Raw genomic sequence first — 26,771 nt, forward strand, 5'->3', positions numbered from 1 at the left:
GCCTCCCGGGTTCAGGCAATTCTACTGCCTCAGCCTCCTGAGTCGCTGGGATTACAGGCACGCGCCACCATGCCCAGCTAATTTTTTTGTATTTTTAGTAGAGACGGAGTTTCACCATGTTGACCAGGATGGTCTCGATCTCTTGACCTTGTGATCCACCCACCTCGGCCTCCCACAGTGCTGGGATTACAGGCTTGAGCCACCGTGCCCGGCCTCAGTTCAAAACTTTAACAACAACAACAGGAAAAGTCAGGAAAGGCAGAGAAGCCCCAGGTGATGTCAGCTGAAGAGAATGCTGGTGAACCCAAAACACAGGGAAAATAAATCACAAAGCCAGCTTGGGCCTGGATCTATTCAAGATATTTCCTCCACATTCCCAGGAGCTGTTGTCTCCTTGTCTCTCAAATTGAGATGCAACCAGCTTCAGAAATGAAGGATGCCAGCAGTCCAATTTGGAGGTGAGGTCTTGGGTATGTAGCAAGGAACACACAAGCTCTGGGGGGATGCCGCTGGGTTCCCACCAGCAATTACCACATTGGCCCAAAAAGACCCAAAGATCTTAAGCTAATTAAAGATTTGCTTGGGGAGGTAGGAAATCACTACTCCAGAGCATGGCCTGTGCACCAGACCAAAGCCGTAATCATGATTCATCTCTGACATGGTGCTAATCAGCACACACATGTTCCTAATTTTACCCTCTCCAAAGGAAAGCTGAAGGGACATTGTTCCTGAGCTCTAACATGGGACTGACCCATGCCAAGTTAACATGTGTCCTGCTTATCAAACTGAAAGCTCTAGTTTTCATCCAAGTTTCTTTTCACTATCCCACCCCTCCACCCACTCTGCCCCCCCTGAAATCCACCCACTAAAGATGTGTTAAGACATTGGTGTGAGTTATTTCTCCGATAGCAACTTCTCTAAATGATGGTGGCCTGAATGGAACCATATATATTTTTTAATGTCCTTCCCCGTGCCTTACTTTATGATTTTCTTACTGCTTTGCCACTGAGAACTAGCCGTGCAGTTAAAGCCCAGAGGTATCAACACAGACACATACACATGTAACGCACACAGGCTAACTTTCTCCCTGGGTTGAAAAACAAGGCAAAACAAAGTTGTGCAGTCTCTTTAGTTTTCAAAAAGCAAAAACTCAAGTACTTTTTCCAGTTAGTCTGTTAAGGATCTGGGCTGTGTGTCCTCCCATCGCTGATACTCACAAACAGACAGGATTGTTCCATTTTTCCAATTCCGAAAACGTTAGAGACAAGCTATAAAACATGCCTCTGAATGGAGAGCCAGACCTTTCCCTCTGCTTCGCACACCACTCCCATCCACTCAAATGAGAACCGCATGTTAGAGAACTGGCATCTTTAAGGTAACAGTCGACCCATCTGTAGTTTAAAAAGTATACACAGACACAGATTAACTGGCTTTCCATAAATACTGGGTACAAAGAGGAAGCAACCAACCAACCACCCAAATACCCACCCAACAAATCGGCTGCTGACTCACTCTCACTTAGCTGTGAAAGGAACAGTTACAAAGACTTCACTCCAGAAGCCCAAAAAGTCTCTTCCTATGAGGGCAAAATAGTGATTAGACAATAGAGGAAAAGTTAAAGCTATAAACATGATTGTTATGCCTAAGCTGAGAGGAAATGTTCAGATCAAAACACAACTACTAATGAAAAGCCTTAGGACCACACAGAGAGGTGCACCGAATTGTGCCGACTTCAAATACCACCGTTTCCGAGGCCTGGGGACTGAGTCTCCACATACTGTGTCACATCTGGAATTCTGCTTTTACAGCACAAATGCCTGTAGAAACGGGGGATTGTGACGTTGCCATGGGGACCCAGCCTCCTTCACCCCAGCAGGTCCCCAGCAAGCCCCACACACATGCTTCCTTCAAGGTGGATTTCGCATATTTGGAAATCATGGAGGGCTGTCCTTTAAGGTTTCAGTGTTAATGGAAAGATCACAGGACATGCTAGAAAGCAAGGCGACCCCTTCTGTCAGCCGATTAAGTCTGTCCACGTGGTGGTCTCCGAAAGAAAAGCCTTAAAATAACAGTGGGAAGCGGCAAGTCAGCATTGGACCCTTTTTCAAAATTTGTGGCTTTCCCCCACTTTCTCTAGGAAGGAGACAGCTTCAAGCATCCTTTTAAATTCTCCTGTTCTCTAGCTGCAAAAATCCAAGTGAGTCAACCTGTCCTCAAAACTGCCTGCCATTGGTAGCCCACAGGAGGACTCCAGGCTCAGGCTCCACATAGCCTTGCCCTTGCTGAATTGAACCTCTAATTCTACCCCGCAGGGCCACTGGCCCAAGCAGGGTGTCTTTGCTTTTAATTACTGATGACTCTTGTTGTTAAGAGGAAAAGGTTTCTAGAGTCTTTGGAGAATCCTGTGAAAAACATTCCTTACCCAGTTTCCCCCAGAAAGATTTCTTACACAATTTTGGGAGGTTCCCAGAGTTCATAAAGGCCACCCAAGGGCCTCTGAGGGTTTCAAAGGCCCCAGGTCCAAAGCCATGTTTAGACACAAAGAATCCAGAGACCGCACTTAGAATTCAGAGGGTACATTTTGGCTTTGCCAGTTTCCTGGGATGCAGACCCTCCAACTGCCCTCTCCAGGTGTGGATTCAGATAGCCACACAAAAGTCTCCACACATATACCATGACCCCCTTTGGGTGACCCCAGATAGTTCTCGCTGTCCTCCAGGAGCCCATATTTTCCCATTCATTCTGACTAGAATGTTCCAAGCTAATGCCAGAGTGACCCTTCTCATAAGTATCTGCCTCTCTCTGCAAGGTTTGGCCTTTCCCAGAAGCTTTCCAGGGCTAGAGGGAAGGAATCAGCCCAGAGGTGAAGTCACAGTCACCAAGCTCTGACAGGCAGATGGGAGGAGAGGGTAAGGCCCCTGGTTCACGCCCCTGCCTGGCCCAGGGTCACACTCACGGTGTAACCTCCTGCTCAAACCATTTCCATCTAGTCTCTTAGATACCAAGTCCTGAAACATCCCCCTGAGATGCAGCCAGGGTTTCCGAGTGCCTTGAGTGTGTGTGTTGACTGTGCGCCCAGCCACACAGCCAACAACAACAACAACAAAGCACCAGGAAGTCAGCAGTGCTGGTTCCAGGTGTTAACACTTAGCACATCCTGCCCAGCCCCCTCCAGCTGGAGGCCGGCCGCCTGGGAGCCGGACACAGCAATTAGGCCCTTCCCGGGCCAGGCGCCTTTGTCCCCTCGCTAACATCATTAGTGTCTGACTTCCTGTGCACAACGGGGCCTCCCAGGGGGGCAATCACCGGCTGACCGGGGCAAGGCATTAGACTTCCTTTGTCAAAGACCCTCAAATGTTAACAAGCATGTGAACAAGCTTCTCCTCCCCCATCCCCTCCCACCTCAGCTGCTCCTCCAGCCCACGACTCTCAACTGTCTGGTTCTCTCCAGCTGTGGGAATCTGAGTTACTTGGGAGAAATATCAAGTCTCAATGCCGGGCGAGCAGCACTGCCTTTCTGCAGAAAGAGCCTCCACACCTGATTCCCTAGAACATTTCAGTACAAGCATGCAACTCACACTTGCTGAGTGCCTGCTGGTTACAATGGCTGTGTAACCACTGTCCTGCCTTAAGTAAGGGGAAACAAAGAAAGGTGAAAGTATGCAGCTAATAGGAGTTCCAGGCTGTGCCACACCCAGTCCAGTGCCTATCAAGCACAGGCACAATCTGAAATGCTCACAGACTGAAATGCAAAGATGGCCTCAGGGTGCAAGGACTTGCTGAAGGTTTGAGTGATATCCTGAGGCCTTCAGACAAACACTGGTGAGATCTGAAAATGGGCTGAGTGTGAGTTGCTATATAGCTGCAATCCTACTATCATCCCTCTCTTGGCAATACTATCATCACCAAGGCCCAAATCATTTTCCTCTCATTTACCCCTCATTCCAGAGGGCTGCAGCTTTTTATACGGGTGAGAGCTGTGGTGCACATGTGCACACAGATTGGCACACAGTATTTTCAGGAAGCTTCTGGATCCCAGAAGCCCCACAGAGCTCTCACCTGCCTTACAGTCCAACTCTACTGAATAGCTTGATAGCTTAATGCCACATCTATTGAACGACAGAGAGTGCTTTTACTTTGGTGATTAAAAAGAAAACTCAGGCCAGCCACAGTGGCTCACATCTGTAATCCCAGCATTTTGGGAGACAGAGGCCAGAGGATTGCTCGAAGCCAGAGGATTGCTCAAGCCCAGGAGTTTAAAGACCAGTCTGGCCAAAATGGTGAAACCCATCTCTACAAAAAGTACAAAAATATTAGTCAGGCATGATGGTACATACCTGTAGTCCCAACTACTTGGGAGGCTAAGGCAAGGGGATGACTTGAGCCAGGGAGGTTGAGATTGTAGTGTGCCAAGATCGCACCACTGCGTTCCAGACTGGGTTGCAGAGCAAGGCACGGTCTCAAAAACAAAACAAGGGCCAGACTTGGTGGCTCACATCTGTAATCCCAGCACTTTGGGAGGCCGAGGCAGGCAGATCACAAGGTCAGGAGTTTGAGACCAGCCGGGCCAACATGATAAAATACAGTCTCTACTAAAAATACAAAAAAAAAAAAAAAAAAAAAATTAACCAGGCGTGGTGGCATGTGCCTGTAATCCTAGCTACTCAGGAGGCTAAGGCAAGAAAATTGTTGGAATCCGGGAGGCAGAGATTGCAGTGAGCAGAGATCGCGCCATCGTACTCCAGCCTGGGTGACAGAGTCAGATTCCTCAAAAAAGACCACCACCAACAACAAAATAACAAAAAAAAAAAACAAAACTAAACTAAAATTCTAATGGGGAAGGGAAGTGGTTGAGGTAAAATCTCCATCTTAAATAGAATTCTTGGATTTGTGCCATCCAACTGTAATCCTTTATAGGCAGTATTTGTTACAACTCAGTAATTGAACACTGTGTCCAAGATGTTGCGACTCATGAACTTTACAAAGTAGCAACATAAAAGGCAACCACTTATGCTGTTAAGCACGTAAACTCACCAAGAGAAGTATCTATCACTTTTCAGATCACAGGTGAAAACGGTCATGTCTGCAGCCAAGTCAATTGCACTGAATCAAGATAAAAAGTGAACTAGGATGTGGCTATTTCTTTTTTTTTTTTTTTCATCATTGAGTGTGGAGGAAAATACTCACAGTATCCACCAGATGAAGAAAACAGCTGATTTTCCCACTCCTGCTCAAATGCCTTTGCAGAGTATGGTATTTGTGGTCAACGCACAAAACTGAGTTAGGTTTTGGATATATTTTAAAATATCTGTGTATGAGCCACTATGGAGGATAATCTAAAATTCCAGCTTTCCAAAATGAATAATCTACACCTCTGACTCCTACGCCAGTCACAGCAAAACTCATTCTGCTTCAAAATTAATAAGCAAAGGACACCATCACTTACATGATGCCAAGTTCCCCACAAGTTTATTTTGATGAATGTTATAAGTTTCAAAGGGAAAAAAACTCACTGTCAGTTCTGACTTTTACCTTTTGCCAAACTAATTTTAAAATAGGAAGCAATCGGGAGGACATATTCAAACACTAATGATCCCTGTAACTTTACATCTCTCCACTATTTGGATGGAAGCCAGCAGTCTGTCCTTAAACTATAAGCAATAAATCTAGAAGACCCTCTTTCTTAATTTCCCAAAGATAACACATGGGATTTCCATTAAAGCACACACACACATGCAAACACACACACACACACACACACAATGACACACCAATTAAATCACTGTGTGACATTTAGCCCAGGAAATAATTACATTTGCCAAGGAGTATACAACTTTGTTTCAATTTTCTTGAATGGCTAAAATGTCATTCGGAGAAGGAAGGCAAAGAATAATATAAAAATGAAGTATTGATGTCTTGGTCAATTTTACATTTAGGTAAATGGGGTTTTTTGTGGGTGAAGAAGGCAGCGGAGTGTTCCCAGGAATTAAGGGCTCCCTGCACTTCCTCTCCAAGGATTTCTGGCAAGGAGTGGTACAGAGACGTCAATTATTAAGTAAAGCCACTGTGAGGCAGACACAGCAAATGGAACAGCAGATAGGAGCATATTTTCACCCCTAAGGAAGTGGCCCATCATGGGTGGAAACATGGTGGTGAGTTCCCATTCCTCTCCTATAGGGCTGCAGCAAGCAAACAGCAAACACAACCTGGTCCCTTCACCTGTCGACAAGAAGAAATCAGTTTATCTTGCCCCTTCATTAAGGCTTCCCATAGTGAAATGTTTACAAAATCAAAGTAATATGGTGAAATTAAATTAGAAACCTAACATTTTGTCATGAAGTTAGCATGAAACAGAGGCTCACCAGAAAAGATTAGAAGCAGTGTTTAATTTTTTTTTTAAAGGAAGGTCCAAAGGTTTTGGCCAAACTGATTTTAAACTAAGAATGGGGAAGCTCTTTCCTTTTGCTGCTGTGGCTGCAGCCATGAGTATGCTCAGATTTCAGAAGAGGCTCGCCTCTAGTGTCCTCTGCTGTGGCAAGAAGAAAGTCTGGTTGGACCCCAATGAGACCAATGAAATCACCAATGCCAACTCATTTCTGCAGATCCGGAAGCTGATCAAAGACGGGCTGATCATCTGCAAGCCTGTGACTGTCCATTCCCAGACTTAACACCAGAAAAACACCTTGGCCTGCTGGAATGGCAGGCACATGGGCATAGGTAAGTGAAAGGGTACAGGCTGAATGCCAGAGAAGGTAACTTGGATGAGGAGAATGAGGATTCTGTGCCAGCTGCTGATACCATGAATCTAAGATTGATCACCACACATATCATAGCCTGTACCTGAAGGTGAAGGGGAATGTGTTCAAAAACAAATGGATTCTCATGGAATGCATCCACAAGCTGAAGGCAGACGAGGCCCACAAGAAGTTACTGGCTGATGAGGCTACAGCACGAAGGTCTAAGACCAAGGAGGCACACAATCACTGTGAAGAGCACATCTAGGCCAAGAAGTAGATCATCAAGACTTTGTCTAAGGAGGAAGAGACCAAGAAGTGAAAGCTCCCCCTTTGTACATACTGGCCTTAGTGATTACACAGGTCAACCATTAAAATAAAACAAGCCTTTATCTACCATAAATAAACAAACAAACAAAGGATGGGGACCAGGTGCGGTTGCTCACACCTGTAATTCCAGCACTTTGGAAGGCTGAGGTGGGCAGATCACAAGGTCAGAAGTTTAAGACCAGCCTGACCAACATGGTGAAACCTTGTCTCTACCAAAAATATAAAAATTAGCCAGTCATGGTGGAAAGCACCTGTAATCCCAGCTACTCCGGAGGCTGAGGCAAGAGAATCACTTGAACCCCGGAGGCAGAGGTTGCAGTGAGCCGAGGTTGCGCTACTGCACTCCAGCCTGTCACAAAAAAAAAAAAAAAAAAAAAAAAAAAAAAAAAGAATGGGGGCTGGGTGAGGTGGCTCAAACCTGTAATTCCAGCACTTTCAGACGGGTGGATTCTTGAGCCCAGGAGTTTCAGACCAGCCTGGGAAGCATGGTGAAACCCCATCTCTACCAACAAAAGCACAAAAATTAGGCAGGCGTGGTAGTGTGCACCTGTAGTCCCAGCTATTTGGGAGGCTAAGGTGGAAGGGTGGCTTGAGCTCAGGAGATGGAGGTAGCAGTGAGCCATGATTACACCACTGCACTTCCACCCTGGGCAACAGCAAGATCTTGTTTCAAAAAAACCAAACCAAATGTAACCAAAACAAACAAACCAACAACAACAACAAACAAAGAATGGAGAGCTGGGTCAACGTGAGGCCAAGATGTCAGGTGAGCAGCACTGTTTCTGGGGACACAGATTCAGGCATTTCCTGAAGCACTGAGGAAGTAAAGCCCCAAAGGCCCAGTGGATTCAGGGCAAGGCAGGGCAGGAGGCTTGGAGGAGGCAGAAGACCAGGCCAGATGTGCCACTTCCTGTCTGCCACTTCCCCAACTGCCTGCGAAGTGGTGGGATACCCAGTGATCCCCCAACAAAGATTCCCTGAGAGTGGGTTTTCAAGTTTCTAGAACTGCAGGCTTTTCTTTTGAAGAGGGCTTTATTATTTTTGTAAAGATAACAAGTTCAAGGTAAAAGAAAATTAGGTACAAAGAAGAATATGAAACTTCTCCCACACCATCATTTTGAAAAAGACTCTTCCAGATGGTCTTACTGCCTGCATCGCATGGACTGTGACTGGACATAAGTTAATCCTAATATCATAACATTTGCTCTGATAAATTTCCACCAACTAACAGTTAATGCAGTTCCCTTTGGGTGAAATATGTAGGATCTATGGGGGAAATAACAAAAAGAGCCTAACAAAGTGAGTTAGGACCACTGGGCAAAATTCTTTCTAAGGGTCTTGGCAACTCTCAACAACCATCATTTTCTACAAGGGGAAAACACCATTAGTAGGTGTACTACTGTACAGCAGGCCCTGTCACTTGCTCCAGAGCCAGCTGTGTACATGGAAAAGGCAAGAGGATCCATGTACTGATAAGGCTACTTGTACAGTACACACATGTTGATATGTTGGTAGGTGGCCTATTGATATAGGTATCCTAAATGCTGTTCTGTAGGGGAACCAAATTATTATAATTTATCCTGTATGTTTCTCTAAAATGACATAAATATAGGGGATTTTATGATTAGATGACTGGTCTCCAGTAAATAACAGAACTGTGTAAAATTAAAAGGGAAACTGACAAATCCAGGAAGCAGATGACAATGTCTTCCTTTCTCCAGCACAGTAATCACATTACAGCCCTGTGGAAACCTAAGAGCTCCAACTCTTTCTAGAGAGTCAGGGCAGCCTGATTCTACAGACCAAGCTAAGGTGATAAAACCACTCACTGGTAAAAATGGTAAATCCCATTTTGTGATTAGAATCACATGTAGCCCAGGTGTTGAAGAGGAAAGAATGAGCTCTGCCTCAAAAGCAGCCTGGCCAGGTGCCTCAAAAACAGCATGGTGGCTCCCACCTGTAATCCCAACATTTTGGGAGCCCAAGGCATCAGGAATGCTTGAAACTAGGAGTTCAAGACCAGCCTGGACCCCATCTCATAGACCCCATCTCTATGAAAAATAAGAATAATTAGCCAGGTGTGGTAGTGCACACCTGTAGTCCCAGCTACTGAGGAGGATCTCGTGAGCCCAGGAGGTTGAGGATGCAGTGATTCTCTCACTGCACTCCAGCCTGGGCAACAGAGTAAAGCTCTGTCCCCCCCCCCCGCCAAAAAAAAGATAAAAGAAAACCTTAGCCTGATCTAAAAGCAATATTTAACTGCACCTCCTCATTTATTCATGCAAAACCTCTGCAAATGCCCCAGGATTTATCAACCAGATGTCTCAGGAGCTTAAAATATGCTTTTGCACTTGGGAAAGCCATTTTGAGTGAGAATAAGGCTAAACGAGACCCCTGCCTCTAGTTCATAATTAGTTTTGGAAAACAAAGCTAAAAAACACAAAACTACAGTAGATAAGGTTACACTGTCTAGAATAAATGGGTTAAGTTACACCACTGAGCTCCATGTGTAATAAGATTTCAGTGAAGAGGTAGTTGAACAGATGAAGGCTAGCCAGGGAAGTGTCTTCAGAGGAGGCATGTCAAGCTTTGGGGTTGGGGAGGGGAAGGAAGATTCTTTCAAGCAAACACAGACTGAGGAGCTTATGCTACCAACTATACCACCTGGTGCCCAGCACATGGTAAGCATTCAGGAAATGGCTGCCATTTCTCAGGGATGACACAGAACCTTCTTGGTCATCCAGAATAAACACTTCTCACATTCCAGAAAGTGACCAACACACCCTCACTGCTTCTGTGTTAGACACCCCTAAATGGCCTGAAAAGATGGGCACCACAGGGCTGAAATGGCCAAGTGGGTTCAGCTTTGCATGTGGTATGTCTTGGAGACAGGCAAAGTCCAAATACAGTGGTCCTTAGAGATGTGAGCATAAGCCTAGATTTGGCAGGCAGAAGCACAGGGAAAAGGTCTCTGATACAGGCCAAGGTGGCAATGGGGTAGGTGGGGAGATGGGGAAGGAAGAAGAAAGAGGCAACGAAACAGCAGCTTCAAAGGATGAATCCAAAGAATCCAGGAATTGAACCAAGGGGATGAGTTAAACCCCAGGGCCTGGAGAGCAGAAGTGCCACTTATCAAACAAAGACTGGAGCTGCAGTCTCAAAACACACATCCATTTCTAGATGGAAACTGACTCCCTGCCCCTAATATAGATGGAAGGTATTTAAGAAGGAAGAAGGTGGCCAAGCACAGTGGCTCACATCTGTAATCCCAGCACTTTGGGAGACGGAGGCAGGCAGATCACAAAGTCAAGAGTTCAAGACCAGCCTGACCAACATGGTGAAACCACTTCTCTACTAAAAATAAAAAATTTGCCAGGTATGGTGGTGGATGCCTGTAATCCCAGCTACTTAGGAAGCTGAGGCAGGAGAATCACTTGAATCCAGAGGCGGAAGTTGCAGTGAGCCGAGATTGTACCACTGGACTCCAGCCTGGGCAACAGAGTGAGACTCTGTCTGAAAAAAAAGAAGGAGGAAGGTGAGTCCTGGTCATCAACCACTTCCAATTTTCACCTCTTCCCTACATGACAAAAATTGTTACTAACTTTTGGTATTAGGTTAGTCCACAGAGGCCTAAGTTGGGAGTCTCTAAGCTTCCCATTTCTCCCACAGGACTTTCCTGTCTGCACTCAAAGTAAACCAGTGTCATGCTTCCAGACAGAGCTCACTAAATACTAAAGAGATAAGAAGACACAAAAGCAAAGGCCCTTTCTTAGCTTTTACCAAATCTTCATCAACTTCCCTACAGATCAAAATCACTAAATACAATCTTTAAAAATTTGACATTGGCAGCTGGGCATGGTGGCTATACCTGTAATCTCGGCACTCTGGGAGGCCAAGGTGGGTGGATCACAAGGTCAGGAACTCAAAGCCAGCCCAGGCAAGACGGTGAAACCCCGTCCTTACTAAAAATACAAAAATTAGCCAAGTATAGTGGCACACGCCTGCAATCCCAGCTACTCAGGAGGCTGAGGCCAAGAATTGCTTAAACTCAGGAGGCAGAGGTTGCAGTGAGCTGAGATTGCGCCACTGCACTCCAGCTTGGGCGACAGAGTGAGACTCTGTCTCAAAAAAAAAAAAAAAAAAAAAAAAAGAAAAAATTGACACTGGCACAAAAGGACAGAAAGGACAATACTGTATGACTACATTTATATGAGATATTTAAAGCAGTCAAATTCATAGAGACATGAATAGAGACAGCCAGGGGCTGTGGGGAAAGGAGAATGGGAAGTTATTGTTTAATGGGTATGGAATTTCCATTTAGGAATGTGAAAAATTTCCACAGATGGATGGTGGTGATGGTTGTATAACATTGTGAATGTACTTAAAATCTTTTAATTGTACACTTAAAATAGTTAAAATGGTAAATTTTTTGTTATGTATATTTCAACACAATAAAGAAAAAAAGAAAAGAAAAATAAACTGAAGTAGGAAAGGAATGATAACAAAACAGTGTTAGGGCCACATACACAGGAAGAACTTAGAGACTAGAGGGTGGAAGACTGGAGTGAGGTAGACCAGATAGCCAGAAACCACTGCAGCAGCCCACATGTAACATAACAGGGATGGCAATGTACAGATGAGAATCAAAGGAAAGGTCTGAGAGGCTTTTTCATTCTTTTTTTGAGAAGGAGTTTCATTCTTGTTGCCCAAGCTGGAGTGCAATGGCACGATCTCAGCTTACTGCAACATCTGTCTCTCAGGTTTCAGCAATTCTCCTGCCTCAGCCTCCCAAGTACCTGGGGTTACAGGCACACGCCACCATGTTTGGCTAATTTTTTGCATTTTTAGTAGAAACAGAGTTTCACCATGTTAGCCAGGCTGGTCTCAAACTCCTGACCTTGGGTGATCCGCCCACCTTGGCCTCCCAAAGTGCTGGGATTACAGGTGTGAGCCACCACACCAGGCCTGAGAGGCATTTTTAAAGAAAATATAGCAGGACTTGGTAACAAATGCAATACAGAGGTGATGATGAAATATTCAAAGGTAACTTGCAGGCTCTTACTTGAGGAAGTGAGAAGACAGTGATTTTAAGGCAATAAAGAGAACACTGGAGAAAGACGGTTTTTTATGAAAAAGTAGGACACAGAAAAACAGTGAAAGTGAGGTACCTACTATCTTTTTACAATATCATATATTTTCGGGGGAAGACAGGGATGTAGGATTAAAAGGCAGGAAGTCATGCATGAAGTTGTGCCACAGAACCTTAAGGACAGGCAGGCTAATTCATAAGAGGTACAAAAAATTAACAGAAACTATAAAAAATAACAAAAAAACTGGAACTGGGCTTTGTCAAACTACCCATAGGGCACATATGGAGGAAAAAGATTGAAAAACTGAGGTTGGCAAGGCAGGAGAATGAAATATAATTAAAGAATATTAAACAGGCTACAGTAAAAGAATGTCAAGATGGATGTTTTCAGCATGAAAACCATCTTTTTTAATGTTTTTAACATTTTTCCTTTAATTTTTTTATTTTGAATTTTTGTGTAATTTTGAACTATGTGTGTATTACGTATACACATAAGTATATATTATTTTATGGGGTACATTAGATGAAAACTTCCTTTTTTTTTTTTTTTTGAGACAGAGTCTCACTCTGTCTCCCAGGTTGGAGGGCAGTGGTGTGATCTCAGCTCATTGCAGCCTCTGCCTCCTGGGTTCCAGTAATTCTCCTGCCTTAGCCTCCTGAGTAGCTGGGATTACAGGTGCACGTCACCAACCCTGGCTAATTTTTGTATTTTTAGTAGCGATAAGGTGTCACCATGTTGGCTAGGCTGTCCTCGAACTCCTGACCTCAGGTGATTCACCCACCTCAGCCTCCCTCAAAGTGTGAGGATTATAGGCGAGAGCCACCTCGCCTGGCTGAAAACCTCCTTTTTGATTATATAAATCTCTGAGAAAATAATTACACTGCTAGATCATTTAAAATAGCTCCACCTCCTTTTTTTTTTTTTTTTTTTTTTAAGACAGAGTCTCCCTCTGTCGCCCAGGCTGGAGGGCATGGAGTGCAGTGGCACGATCTCAACTCACTGCAACCTCCGCCTCCCAGATTCAAGTGATTCTCCGGCCTCAGCCTCCTGAGTAGCTGGGACTACAGGCGAACGCCACCACACCCAGCTAATTTTTTTGTTTGTTTGTTTGTTTTTTAGTAGAGACAGGGTTTCACCATGTTGGCCAAGATGGTCTCGGTCTCTTAACCTCGTAATCCACCTGCCTTGGCCTCCCAAAGTGCTGGGATTACAGGCGTGAGCCACCGTGACCGGCCAGCTCCTCCATATTAACTCCTAAGTTTTCTGTTGTTATTCAGATTCAACTCCTGGTTTTACAGAAAAAATAGAAAACATATTATTAGGCCCATTTATATAAACTGTTTTCATACGTTTGAAACTTAAAAAAAAAAATTGCCACTGGCACTGGAAAAAGATACTGAAAAGACTGCTAGTTCACTGTCAGGCTTCTGTGTACAGATATCGAGACAGGCACCTTGGACGCAAGGCTGTGCTGAGAGCTCATGATTCTGCCAGGACAGCCCTCTAATCTCCCACATTATGGAGAAGAACACAGAGAGCCCACATCATTATGTTCCCCAAGATCTGCTCAGCACTTCAGTTTGAACCCCTGTAAAATAATACCTTTTTGCAGTTTTTGAAACAATGCTACCTGGAAAATGTAGAGATAACCAACACTGAACTATGAGTTCTAAATCGAGTCATTTTTTTAACCAGATACTCCTAACCAACTGGTCTAAGAGCTAGCATTTAAAGTAACTGGCAATTTCCCAGAACTTAAAGAGAAATAAAAGTTCAACAGATTAGCTAGAATGGTATCAGCAGGACTTAAAGTTATTAAATAAGATTTCAATTCAGGCAAACCCTTTTTGTTCAAAGCTCACAAAAATGGTGAATGTTTGAATGAGGACACTAATATAAGTGTTAATTTTCAGACCATCCTATTTTGGACATTATTCAACATTTGCTATCATTTGACAGATGTACATCCATAACCCTGAAAGGTTTAACGGTCAGTTTTGGCACCATGGCTAACAACTTTCTTTCTCAAAAGTACGGTGAAAAAGCTGAGGTGTGATCATCTCTGAAATTTGGTTGATCTCTGAGATGAGGTCTACTACAGGAATATTATACTTCTAGAGTTTATTTCCAGACACCCAGAACAGATCTAGAGAAAGTAATATTCTAGGAAACAGTAACTGTTACACTGGTTCAATGCTGATCACTATGAACATTTATACAGTAGCAGAGCTGTGACTGACCTTCATAACTTTTTTTTTAATTGGAGACAGGGTCTCGATCTGTTGCCCAGGCTGGAGTACAGTGGCACAAACATGGCTCACTGCAGCCTGGATCTCCTGGGCCCAAACGATCCTCAGCCTCAGCCTTCCAAGTAGCTGGGAGAACTACAGGCATGTATCACCATGCCTGGCTAATTTTTTAAATTTCACTCTTTGTGGAAATCGGGTCTTGCTATGTTGCCCCAGCTGGTCTGAAACTCCTGGGCTCAAGCAATCCTCCTGCCTCAGCCTTCCAGTGCTGGGATTACAGATGTGAGCCACCGCATTCAACCGACTCTTATAACTTAACCACACTATACTGATGTTTTCCTGACAATATAACTTTAATTCACAAACATAATTTTTGAGGGCATAAAAAAGAACTTCTGTAACTACCAGTCTGAACAGAACCATGTCATCTTACAAGTTCCCCCAAATAGCAAATGCCTTTGTATTTAATCTTTAAAAGCTTGACACTCAGGACTTATTTTTCAGGGAATACATAGCTATGTTTTTGTAATATTAGCAGGTTTCATTTCTGAGGAATGGGAATAAATATTAAAATACTCTTCTCTAATGTATTATTTGAATTAAAAATACTGTACACAATTGAACATAACCCTGAGCAGAACAACTCGTGATTATTAAATGCTACTTGCCCCTTCAGATTAGAAATTTTTGAAGATCTATGTTTTGTATATTATCTGTATACAAAAACTGCTAAATGTTATTACTTAATATTTGTTATAATAAACATTTCTGGGGAAAAAGAAGCTTGACACTCTAAGTTTCTTTTGCAATTCTCTGCATACTAGAACACCATGCCAACATCCTAATAAGACTGGTATTAATGAAAAATCAACCTCGTGTTCTTGGCAACAATAGGCTTATAGAAGAATCACCTGAGAGAAAAACAACACTATCTGATAAGGGAAAGATGGATTCTGTCTTCCACCTCAGGCCTTGGGCTCCAGGACCTGGAACACTGTTATCCAATTGTACCTGCACGGTTTTCGCCACGTGGGCACTGCATGGTAGAGGAAGCAGAGCAGGGGGACAAGGACCAAAAGCAGCCCCTCTCCCATGGCCTGAACACTCTTACGGCCACAGGGGGAAAAAAAAAATTCAAAAAGGGGCACATGGAGCCTTCCCAACTCTCCCTTTCCCACTGACACCAAAAATAACCAACCGTAAACTTTTAGCACCTCTCGAAGACTTCAAGGGAGGCATAAAGGACACCGCTTTGGCCTAGCTAAAGATTTTCAAATCAGATTTTACTGTTTTATTAAAATATGCAAGCATAGTACTTACAAACAAAGGAATCATTTCAGTTTTTGCTTGGAAAAATGGGAGCCAATACGTTCCTTCTGGGAATTCAGGGTAAAAGTTTTACAAAAACAGTGTCCAGATGTGCTTAAAAATTTACTCTGTTCTTTCTTTTGGGGAGGAGTGGAGGGGAAAACAAAGGCTAGGAGAGACATTTTTATTAAAAATTGAAACAGTTATTGGTTTTTCTTGGCTCACCCACTAACCTGCTCTCCATTGACAAACAACATGGGAGCACCTGAGGCAGAAGCTCGTGGCATCTCTCCCCCTCTGACCAACCCCTCTGACCTCCCCTGCTCTGGCCTCCTGGCAGGGAGGCAGGGCCTGGCTGACCAGTGTTGGTGTCGCCAACCTGAGCCTCAGGAACTTCTCTAACTTCCAGAACATCCTTGGTGGCAAATGGTTCCACCAGGTGGTGATGAAAAGTTGGCGGGGGGGGGGGGCAGTGAGGGGGAGAGAAGAGGAGGCTTTGAAGGCCAAAAATTCTCAACTGAGAATCAAGCATTTCTTTATGAAAACAATCACCCTGGGGATAAACCTTCATTTAAAAAAAAATTTTTTTTAACTGGAATGTTTTGTCAACATCACATCCCAGTTTTAACCTGGAAGCTTTGCTGAGTTTTGAAGCTTCCTCAACCCAATGATTTCATTCCCAAAGTCCTTTTTAACTACAGAGAGATTTAAATAGTCTGTTATAAAGTTTCCCTTCATTTTCAGAGGGGTTGATGCTGGCTCTGAGTATCGAAGGTAAATGAGTGTTTCAAACGGAGCATAAATAAAGTAGACAGAGAATCAGGCATATATTATGAATAAAAAGATAATCCTAATAATAGTTTACATTATCACAAACCAAAGTTTATATGAGCAGTTAAGCTCCCTTTCAAAGTAGAGAGCAGCTGCTGGTACGGCAGAGGAAAATGGTATGTCAAAAATTTGACCTACCTTAAAGTGTGTTTAACTCTGCTGTCAGCCACTGCTTCCTTCTGCCACCTTACACCAGGATGGAGGCAGGGGCAGTATCTTTTTTGAAGTGCTTTATTTGCACAGGCACAAAAGTGTCTCAGTGCTGGAGAAACCTGTCTCCACTCTACCTGGACAATCTCAACAAAGGCTACATCACCCTCATCAGCGAGGGTAAAATTGGTGACTCCCTCAGAGGAGCCAGCCCTGAAGGTGCCCTGCTACTGCCTCCCTAGAGAGGAACATCTCCATGGTCTACAGCCTCAGTTCCTAAAGGCTGCCAGTACTCCTATCAGAAGTAGGCAGGAGGCTAGGGAGCTGTGCTTACACATAAATCTGCCAAGTCACAAGTCCCTAGGCTTCACATGCTCCTAAAAATGCTGGCCCCACATAAACCACTTTAACCCAAAGCCCCCACCATTTATAAGATGGATATCTGCACTCAACAGGATAATCCTGCCCTTCTTCATAGGCTCCCAGGATGTGCAGAGTCTAGAGCCAGGCCTTAGGAAAGATGAGGGTCATGTGCCTAGGGCAGTGCCATTCAGGTAGAAGAGACATACCTGGGTTTTCTGAGTGAAGAAGACCAGGCGAAGGGGCACCTTCTGGAAGTGGCCAGCTTCACAATTCCAAATTAGAACACAGCATTAAAACCTGAGTGAATTATTTGAAGTTAAATATTTCTGTACCTACAGGGGCAAGAGGCACATCAGAATCGTGGAAACAGTCCACGCCCTTGGGCTCCTTTTTCAATTTCCACAGATATTAGGCCCATTTCAAGATGTTCTCACCTGGAGTCAAGAGCTTTCTGCAAAGGTGGCTGAAGCTTCAGTCAGCCCAGGGCAGAATAAGGGCAAAGAGCTCCTAGTAATGAGTGGACTCCAAGGAAGAGATCCCCTCTTCTTCCCTTCCTTCCCTTCTGTCCTCACAGCAACAGTGTGGCCCCCCCAAATAAGGATATGAACATTCATGCAATGAGTGACCAGCATTGGGGAGAACCTCAAAGGCTCCTGCAAGCATAAAGGACTGGCCAGCGGGCCCAGCTTTCTGCTGGCAGAGGGCCACGAAGTATAAGCCACAGAAGAAGGACTGTCAAATCACAGGGTGTTGGATAAAGGCTCGTAGAAGGTGTTCACAAGCAAGCTTTGAGGTAAGGATATTCAGAGGTATGAGCTGCACATACCATGCACATTTCAGTCCTTTCTGCAGAGGATTAAGATATCCTTTGCTCTGCCATTGCTGCAGGTGGAGGTACTGGTTTAAACCACGGTCCCTTCCCACAACAACTTGTCATCACTCCTGTCTAAGCTCAGTGTGCTTCCAGAGGGTATGACCCCTGGAGATAAGGTATTTCATCAAGTCAGCCTTGTTGGTGCCCTCATGCTCTGTTATCACACACAGTTGCCCTTTTGGTCTCTGAGTGACCTCTTCCCTAGCCACTCACCATCTTTTCCTCCTCTGGCTTGTGTCACAGACCCTCTGGAGGTGTCCATCTTCCTGACAGCCTATCAGGCATTCTTGGTTCCTCTTCTGCCCATGACTGGATGACAGTGCAAGTCATCACTTTACCTTCTTAAAGCTCATCTCTGCTTTTATATTATCTGTCTCCCTGGTTCCTTTAAGTCCATCCACCCATGTACTATAAGTCCAGGATCTTCACTGGTGTATTAAGGGTAGTTCTAGCTGACCCTTGTTGAGGGGAAGGAATTGCTTTTACAGGACTCTTCCAGAAATGTTCTTATCATATCCAGGGTCCTTCTCAGAGGACCTGCTAAAGCAATGCCACTTCAACCAGGGCAGGTGGATAATCACTCAGGATCAGTGTTCTCAGACTGAGAAGGAAACCCACAGAATAGCAATGCCAGCGTGAGGGGCAAGGCAAGGACCTGTGGGTGGCACAGGGCTCAGCCAGGGTCCTTCTCCCCACTGTCTTCAACCAGAGCTGCTGCACTCTTATCTGTTTTATGTTGGGGTTTCCAGGATGGAGTCATTTTTAAAAACAGGTAAGGTGGCCGGGTGCGGTGGCTCACGCCTATAATTCCAGCACTTTAGGAGGCTAAGGCAGGCGGATCACCTGAGGTCAGTAGTTCAAGACCAGCCTGGCCAACACGATGAAACCCTGTCTCTACAAAAATACAAAAGTTAGCCGGGCATGATGGCAAGTGCCTGTAATCCAACCTACTTGGGAGGTGGAGGTTGCAGTGAGCCAAGATTGCGCCATTGCACTCCAGCCTGGGCGACAGTGTAAGACTCCATCTCAAAAAAAAAAAAACAAAAAACAGGTAAGGAAAGTGTAGGTGTGTGTGTATGTGTGCATCACTATTCTGACCTCCAGCGTTCCCAACAACAAGACACCTTGGTGTAAATGGGAGTAAAAAGGTATAAAAAAAATCAACGACTCAGTTCTGCAATTACCCATACGCAGATTAACTGTCAGACTATTTCTATACCTGTGGCTGCCTTTCCCCTGCCCTCGCTACCATCTAGCACAGTACCAAAATCCTCTCCAACCCAGACGGTGGCTGACAGAAAGGTCTCTGGGACTGTCAACACCCCAGTGTGATTCAGAGCTCCCAGGGAGTCTGAGGCGAGGTTCCCTTGTTTATGGATTCAGTGATTGATTGGGCCCTAAAAGCTCCTGGCTCAGAAGACTAAACGGGTTGTAATCCATCATTAACAATAGTGTTGATGTTAAAAACTGGGAGATGCATGGGGTCTTTGGCCATGTGGAGGAGCTGAGTGAGCACATATGAATTGTGAAGGATGGGGCCAGGTGGAAACGTGGGCACCTCCATGTACACAAGCAATACAGGCACATCAAAAATGACCAGCAGAGCCCATGGACCACACATTGCAAAAATAAAGCTATGATTCAATTTAAAAAATAAAAACTATATGGAGGACAAATGCTTTCCTTGTATTAGAGAAATATCTGCAACAATGGCTACAGGCTAGGTGTTCTTTCCCAAGTGAGATGAAAAACAGACACCCAGGTGCAAGGGGCAAGAGTCTAGGTGGCAAAAAAAGTGGACAATTCAATAAGGACATGGTGTGATAGGACAGGACAATTACACCCTCTGAATTAAAGCTTCAAATCACCTCAATAAAAATAAGAGTTAAAATCTTAAGAATAATTCTAATCTAACTGTCCCATTTTACAGGTAGAGGAAACTGACAGCCAGATGGGTCACCTGCCCTGTCCACAGTCACAAGCAATCAGCCTGAGATGCTCGCAGTGACCTCAAAGAGACAGCCTAACAGGGTGGCTTCTAGCCCAAGATCTGGATTTTTAAAAACTCCCGTAAAACACAATTAATGTATATTAATTATACACACACACACACACACACACACACACTCTTTCTCACACATGCACACACATACACAAAAAGGAATGAAGGTTTGCTGGCCAAATTGGCAGTACAAATAGAATTTCCATGATAATATCCAGATTCAATTATTTTCATAATATGCTGGCAAGTCAGGAAGACTCACTAATCAATAATTCATATTTAGACTCACTGATCAATAATTCTTATTTTAAATTCTTAAAACCTTATTTATTCACTTAAACATCTTCCCTAACACTCTCTACTAAGCAATATTTCACCCACACCTAACTTTAATATTACTAGACTTAAAAGCACTAAAACATACTCAGAAGGTAAATCACCAGGTGAAAGATTTAGTTAGTCCTTCTCTAATAAATCCAAAATCAAACAAGTGTAAGCTACCAGACAAATAACAAAGGTAAAGAAAAATTATAAACGTCAATATGTGTGCATGTGTGTGTGTGTGTGTGTGTGTGTGTGTGTGTATGTGTGTGTGTGTTTGAGGCTGGAGTGCAATGGTGCAATCTTGGCTCACCGCAACCTCTGTCTCCTGGGTTCGAGCGATTCTCCTGTCTCAGCTTCCTGAGCAACTGGGATTACAGGTGCCTGCAAACCACGGCCGGCTAATTTTTTTTGTATTTTTAGTACAGACAGGGTTTCACTATGTTGGCCAGGCTGGTCTCAAACTCCTGACCTCAGGTGATTCGCCCATGTCAGCCTCCCAAAGTGCTGAGATCACAGGTGTGACCCACTGCACCTGGCCAATAAATGTCAATATTTTTAGGATGGAGAAGAATGAGTACATGTATACTGCCATAAAAAGACTACAGTCAGTCACTAAGCAGTTACCATGCGGCCAGGCACAGAGCTGGATGTTGCAAAAACAGTATCTTGCTTACATCTTAAAACAACCAACAACCCAGGGAGATGAACTATTAATAACACATTTTACAGATGAAGAAATAGCCTCAGAGAAAAATTTGCCCAAGGTCTAAATAAATGGTAGCAAATGGTGGAACTGGGATTTGTGAAACAAACCTGTCCTTTTCTCAAAACACAATTCATCTCAGTAAACTGGTTCAGTCGTTACACAGGGAAAGCTGATAAACATGTATGTAATGTAACGAGAGCCACAAATCCTTTGACCCAGTAATTCCACTTTGGGGAATACATGGCAAGGAAACAAACCAAAACAGCAAGGGAGATGGGCAGGAAACCCATCCGTGTGAAGATATTCATCATAGCAGCTCCGTAACGGTAATAACTTGGAAACAGCCCAAATGCCTCATCCAATGTGGGATGAGGACTGGCAAAAAGGGGAGGGGAGCTTACAACATGAAAATATCATATGGCCACTACAAGTGACATGTCTGTGCACTACATCAATACATGAAAATACCTTTGGAAAACAAACATTAAGTTAAAAATAACCATAAATAAATACAGTGATTAAAGCAGCTGTGCAACAAGATCTGTTTGTGTGTTCAAGGGTGGAAGAATCAGTAGGTAATGGGAGCTTAATATTTAGTAAGCTTCATTTTTCTTATAAGGTTGAAGTAACCAATTTGTAAAGGCAACACAAGGAAACTCTCCTTAGAGATGCTATGATCCAGAATGTCCTCTTCCTGATCTAAAGAAGTTGTTTTCTTTCTTTTCCTTTTTTTTTTTAATTTGAGACAGAGTCTCGCTGTGTCGCCCAGGCTAGAATACAGTGGCGTGACAGTGGTTCACTGCAACCTCTGCCTCCCAGGTTCAAGTGATTCTCCTGCCTCAGCCTCCCAAGTAGCTAAGATTACAGGCATGTACCACCACACCCAGCTAATTTTTGTATTTTTTTACTAGAAACAGGGTTTCACCATGTTGGCCAAGCTGGTCTCAAACTTCTGACCTGGTGATCTGCCTGCCTTGGCCTCCCAAAGTGCTGGGATTACAGGCATGAGCCACCACACCTGGCCTAGAAGTCAAGTTTTCATATAAAAAATAAAAAAGGCTGAGGGCAATGGCTCACACCTGTAATCCCAGCACTTTGGGAGGCCGAGGCAGGTGGACCACAATGTCAGGAGTTTGAGACCAGTGTAACCAACATGGAAAAACCCTGTCTCTACTAAAAATACAAAAATTAACCAGGTGTGGTGGCAGTGCCACCAGTAATCTCAGCTACTCTGGAGACTGAGGCAGGAGAATCGCTTGAATCCGGGAGGCGGAGGTTGCAGTAAGCCAAGATTGCACCACTGCACTCCAGCCTGGGCGACGGAGTAAAACTCAAAAAAATAAAAGAAAGAAAGAAAAAAGAAAAGAAGACCCACTAATTTTAAAGCCACCTCCCCACCTCTTAGGCTTTCAAGTGAGTCCTGTTTTAAAATCAGATTAACAAAACCTAGCTCATGAAATCTTGTGTTATTCATTTAGCAAATTTATTTAAGAACACATATGTTTACAAATTGGAACATTCTTTCTGCCACCATTTGGTTTGTACTAATAAAAGTCCACACTCCCTGAATCTCATTCTTTTATGACACATTTGGAAAAGTAACACTAAGTAACATAAATCAATGGAGGTAGAGGAGGTGGGTTTAAGAGCACCTGAACACAAGCCAAGGTGGAGGTCATGTGCTCAAAGCATAAAGCAGGAAGTTTATGCCTAATTGCCTTTTTTATATGCTCTCCTTCCCCAAAAAGGAATATAATATGCCCACACAGGTTCTTCATCACCCTCTGTCTAGGAAGGCAGGTGGGCCCAGTGAAGCCCAGACACATCCTCACCTCTCTCCTCTGGGCTCACCTGGCCCCTCCGATGGTTTCCTGTATATCCTATCACTGCAGAGGAATGGGAGCATAATTCAAGAGCATCTCAACTAACCTCTGCGCCTTTTAAAATGAACTAGGTTGGAAAGTTGGGGAAAGAAGTGAGCCAAAGATGGTGCTATCTTTGGAGAAGAAAAAGCAGATTCCTGGTCAGGCGCAGTGGCTCACACCTGTTGTCCTAGCACTTGGGAGGCCAACGCAGGTGGATCATCTGAGGTCAGGAGTTTAAGACCAGCCTGACCAACATGGCGAAACCCTGTCTCTACTAAAAATACAAAAACTAACTGGGCATGGTGGTGGGCACCTGTAATCCCAACTACTTGGGAGGCTGAGGCAAGAGAATTGCTTGAACCTGGGGGGCAGAGGTTGCAGTGAGCCGAGATTGTGATACTGCACTCCAGCCTGGGTGACAGAGTGAGACTCCATCTCAAAAAAAATTTTTTAAATTAGCCAGGCATGGTGGTACATGTCTGTAATCCCAGCTACTTGGGAGGCTGAGGCAGGAGAATTGCTTGAACCTGGGAGGTTGTAGTGAGCTGAGATTGTGCCATTGCACTCTAGCCTGGGGGACAAGAGCGAAACTCCATCTCAAAAAAAAAAAAAAAAAGGGCAGATTCCATCACTTGGCAGGATTGTTCTCTGCTTGGGCAGATCTCAGGTCAGTCTTCATTCCAAGGTTCCTTCTTCTCAGTACTTACCCACCCATGTTGTTAAGACCTGCCCATGTTTCTATTTTGCCCTATGTTTGGAATGACTTACTATTGTCCCTCAAGCATAAAGTACCATGGTATGCATTCTGCACAGAGCCAAAGCTCCATGATATCACCATGTCTGTCTTTGAGGGTGAGCTGTCCAACAGGACAATAGCCTCTAGCCATGTGTGGCAATTTAAATTTAAATTAAGTTTAAGTAAAATTAAAAATTCAGTTCCTTAATTCTGCTAGCCACTTTCAGGTACTCGGTAGCCAAAAGTGGTTGATGGTTGCTGAATTGAACAGTGCTGGGAAGAACATTTATTGTCACAGAAAGTTCTGTTGTATAGCACTGGGCCAAAGAGTTCAGCATTTGCCCATGCCTGTCTCTACAATAACAGGTGACACTCTCACACAGCTGGGCAGCTCTTCCCAACTGTCACCAGGCACCACAGGCCACCTCAACTGACACCTAGATAACTCGGTTTCACCTAGGCAGCATTTTAAAAAAAATTATTTACACATAGTAAAACTGACAGTTTTTGGTGTACGGGTCCATACGTTATATGCATATATATGTGTATGTATCCACCGCTATAATCAGCATACAGAACAGCCCCATCATCCCTAAAAATTCCCTTGTATTGCCCCTTTGTAGTCAAGCCCTCCCTTCATCCCTCCAAAAACCCTGGCAATCTCTAATCTGGCAGCTTTTTTAAAAACTCAGATTCCTGGCCTTCCCCTGGAAATCCCACTTAAGCAGGTCTAGGGTGAGGCCCGGAATCTCCCCCCACCACTCCAAGAATGCTCCTCAGGTGATTCTGGTATTCAGCCAGGTTTGGGAATCTTTGGGGTAATTGCCTAATCTGAGTTTAATTTAATTATCTGCAAAGTGCTGTCTGGTCTCATTGTCTTTCCACCCCCCATTAGTTGCTTTGTTGCACACGGCAGCCATTCATCTGAGACAGGGTGCTTGGAAGGCAGGGCAAGCCCAACTGCTGGGGGCACAGGCAGGGTAACAACTCTGCAGCTCCGGTTTCTGGTGGGGAGAGGCCTCTCGGAGCCAACATGGACTCTCATCTTAATCCCTTCCTTGCTCTTTGTGCCATGGAATCCTCATCTGGAAAAAAAGGGAACCACATCAGAAATAATTGTCTACCTCCGAGGCTTGCTGGGAAGTGATGACTTAGATAACACATTGAAAGGCACTGGGCAGCCAGGACGAAAGGTACACTGTCCTGGATATGTCATCGCAACACCAGATTTCCTCTGGTTGGAACTCTCCTCACCCTATTTACTTGATGGATGTGGGACATTGCGACTCAAATTACAATAAAATTGCAGACTTTTTAAAAACAAACAAAAACTCAAAATATTTTTCCTCCTAAATTCATGATCCCAAGGGTGAGGTACCAAATTCCGTTTTTAAGGGGGAATTCAGAAGAGTCAGCATCTTCTCCGAAAACCTTCCCTCTGCTCAGAAAGTAAACAATTATGAAGGGGGCCAAAACTTGAGTTTAGTCATTCTCCTCTGGCTAGCTCCTGCTCTGCTGAGGATTCCTGGAAAACACTTTGAAAAGTTTAAGATGATCAAAGAAAAGGCACGGCCAACACAAGAAATGCTATCATTTAATATCACATGTTTATTTAGCCCCTCCAAGCCAAAGAGGGAAGATTGTTTGAAAGGGAGAGAATGCTCGCTTAATCAACTAAAAATGCATTCATTACCATGCTATTCACTGCGGCTTTCCTGAAATCAGACACTTTTGCCCCTAGACCATAAGACTGAAGCGATTTGAAATGAAAATATTTCCTGTCCGCTGCTTGCCAGTTTCTAGCCCCAGAGTGATATAACAGATGACATCCAGTACAATAAATGCTTTTATTAACCATAAATTTGAGACTGCTTTAGGGATTTGAAGTGTTGGGTTTCATGCTGAAAAAATGTAATGTTATCCACAGACCATCAGTGAGTAACAAAAACAGAGGCACAAGTTATGCTACTTTGATCAAACTATGGCAAAAAAAAAAAAAAAATTGTCTTTTGCATTTAAAATAGTAGTTGCATTCAGGGCATATCTTCAAGGAGCACCACAATAGTTTAATCACATGTCTTGGAGAGTTTCATGGAAATTCATCCTGAGTACAGATTTATAGAACCAGCAGCTTCTGTTAAACAGAAAGGAAGTTGAAAAGTGTTATATGGCTAAGAGGGCTGAGAAATCAAAATACTAAGATGGGAACCCAAATCAGGGTTTCTCAATCTCAGCGCTATTTACATTTTGGGCCAGGTCATTCTTCGTCGTGGAGAGCTGACTTGTGCATTTCAAGATGTTTAGCAGCATCCCTGAGCCCTTCCCATTGAATGCCAGTAGCAACCTACTCCCATTGTGACAACCAAAAATGTCTCCAGAAATTCCCCAAGTCAAGGTTGAGGCTACAGTAAACTGTGATCATACCACTTCACTCCAGCCTGGGTGATAAGAGACCCTGTCTCCAAAAGAAAAAAAAAAAAAAAAAAGAAATTTCCCAAATTACCCCCAATCAAAAACCACTGCTCTAAATGAAAGTCTAGGCTTGTTTAGCAAATGCTGCCTACGTTTTCTACATCCAAAGGAAATGTCAGAGCCTGGGACTGCGCAGCCTCAGCACTCTGCCCCCAGTGCCTCCCTCTACACAAAAATGGTTAATCCTGAGTGATTTCTGAAATCAAAAGCACCTTGCATTCCCTCTTCTACAAAACTCAAGGTAGCATAGCCATAGAAACGAGAACTCTCTTGGCCGTGACCAGAGCAAATGTGACCAAGCAAAGGCAAGCTGCCCTCCTGCCCCTCTGCCCCCAACCAAAGCATACCCTCACCCGACCTTTGTGTCCAGCGTGCATTCCAGCCCAGGAGCTCCGGCCCACTGGGCAGAGGCTGCCCACCATTCCTGCCAGCATCTAAATCGCTGCTTTCTGGGCTTTTACTGTCAGGCCACAGAGGGGACTATGGACTCGATGCCAGAAAAGAAAATGAAAAGCAAAGCTGAACCTCTGCAGACCATTCTCTGGATGCTGAATGTCCCACTATTACATCTCGGCACGACATTTCATGGCCAGCAGGGGAGGAGGCCCAGTCCTGAAAGCTGAACAAACGCCGCGCACACAGGCCTGCCTGCACCCTCGTAGTCTCTCTGGACTTATGAATAAAAGATGGAGGTTTTGTCTCTGTTGTTTCCCTGGTACCCTGTAAGAATAACAACT

General features: G+C 44.2%; 1 protein-coding gene and 1 pseudogene across 2 annotated transcripts in view; one reads left to right on the forward strand and one right to left on the reverse strand.

Annotated features, from left to right (window-relative positions):
* The window catches only part of IL17RD (interleukin 17 receptor D), a 78,073-nt gene that overhangs the window by 37,917 nt on the left and 13,385 nt on the right, over positions 1–26,771 (reverse strand). The window lies entirely within an intron of this gene.
* On the forward strand, positions 6,191–7,115 carry LOC116559440 (annotated as a pseudogene).

Source organism: Sapajus apella, unplaced genomic scaffold (genome assembly GCF_009761245.1).
Source record: "Sapajus apella isolate SASKATOON/1434 unplaced genomic scaffold, GSC_monkey_1.0 scaffold23, whole genome shotgun sequence".
Classification (NCBI taxonomy): domain Eukaryota; kingdom Metazoa; phylum Chordata; class Mammalia; order Primates; family Cebidae; genus Sapajus; species Sapajus apella.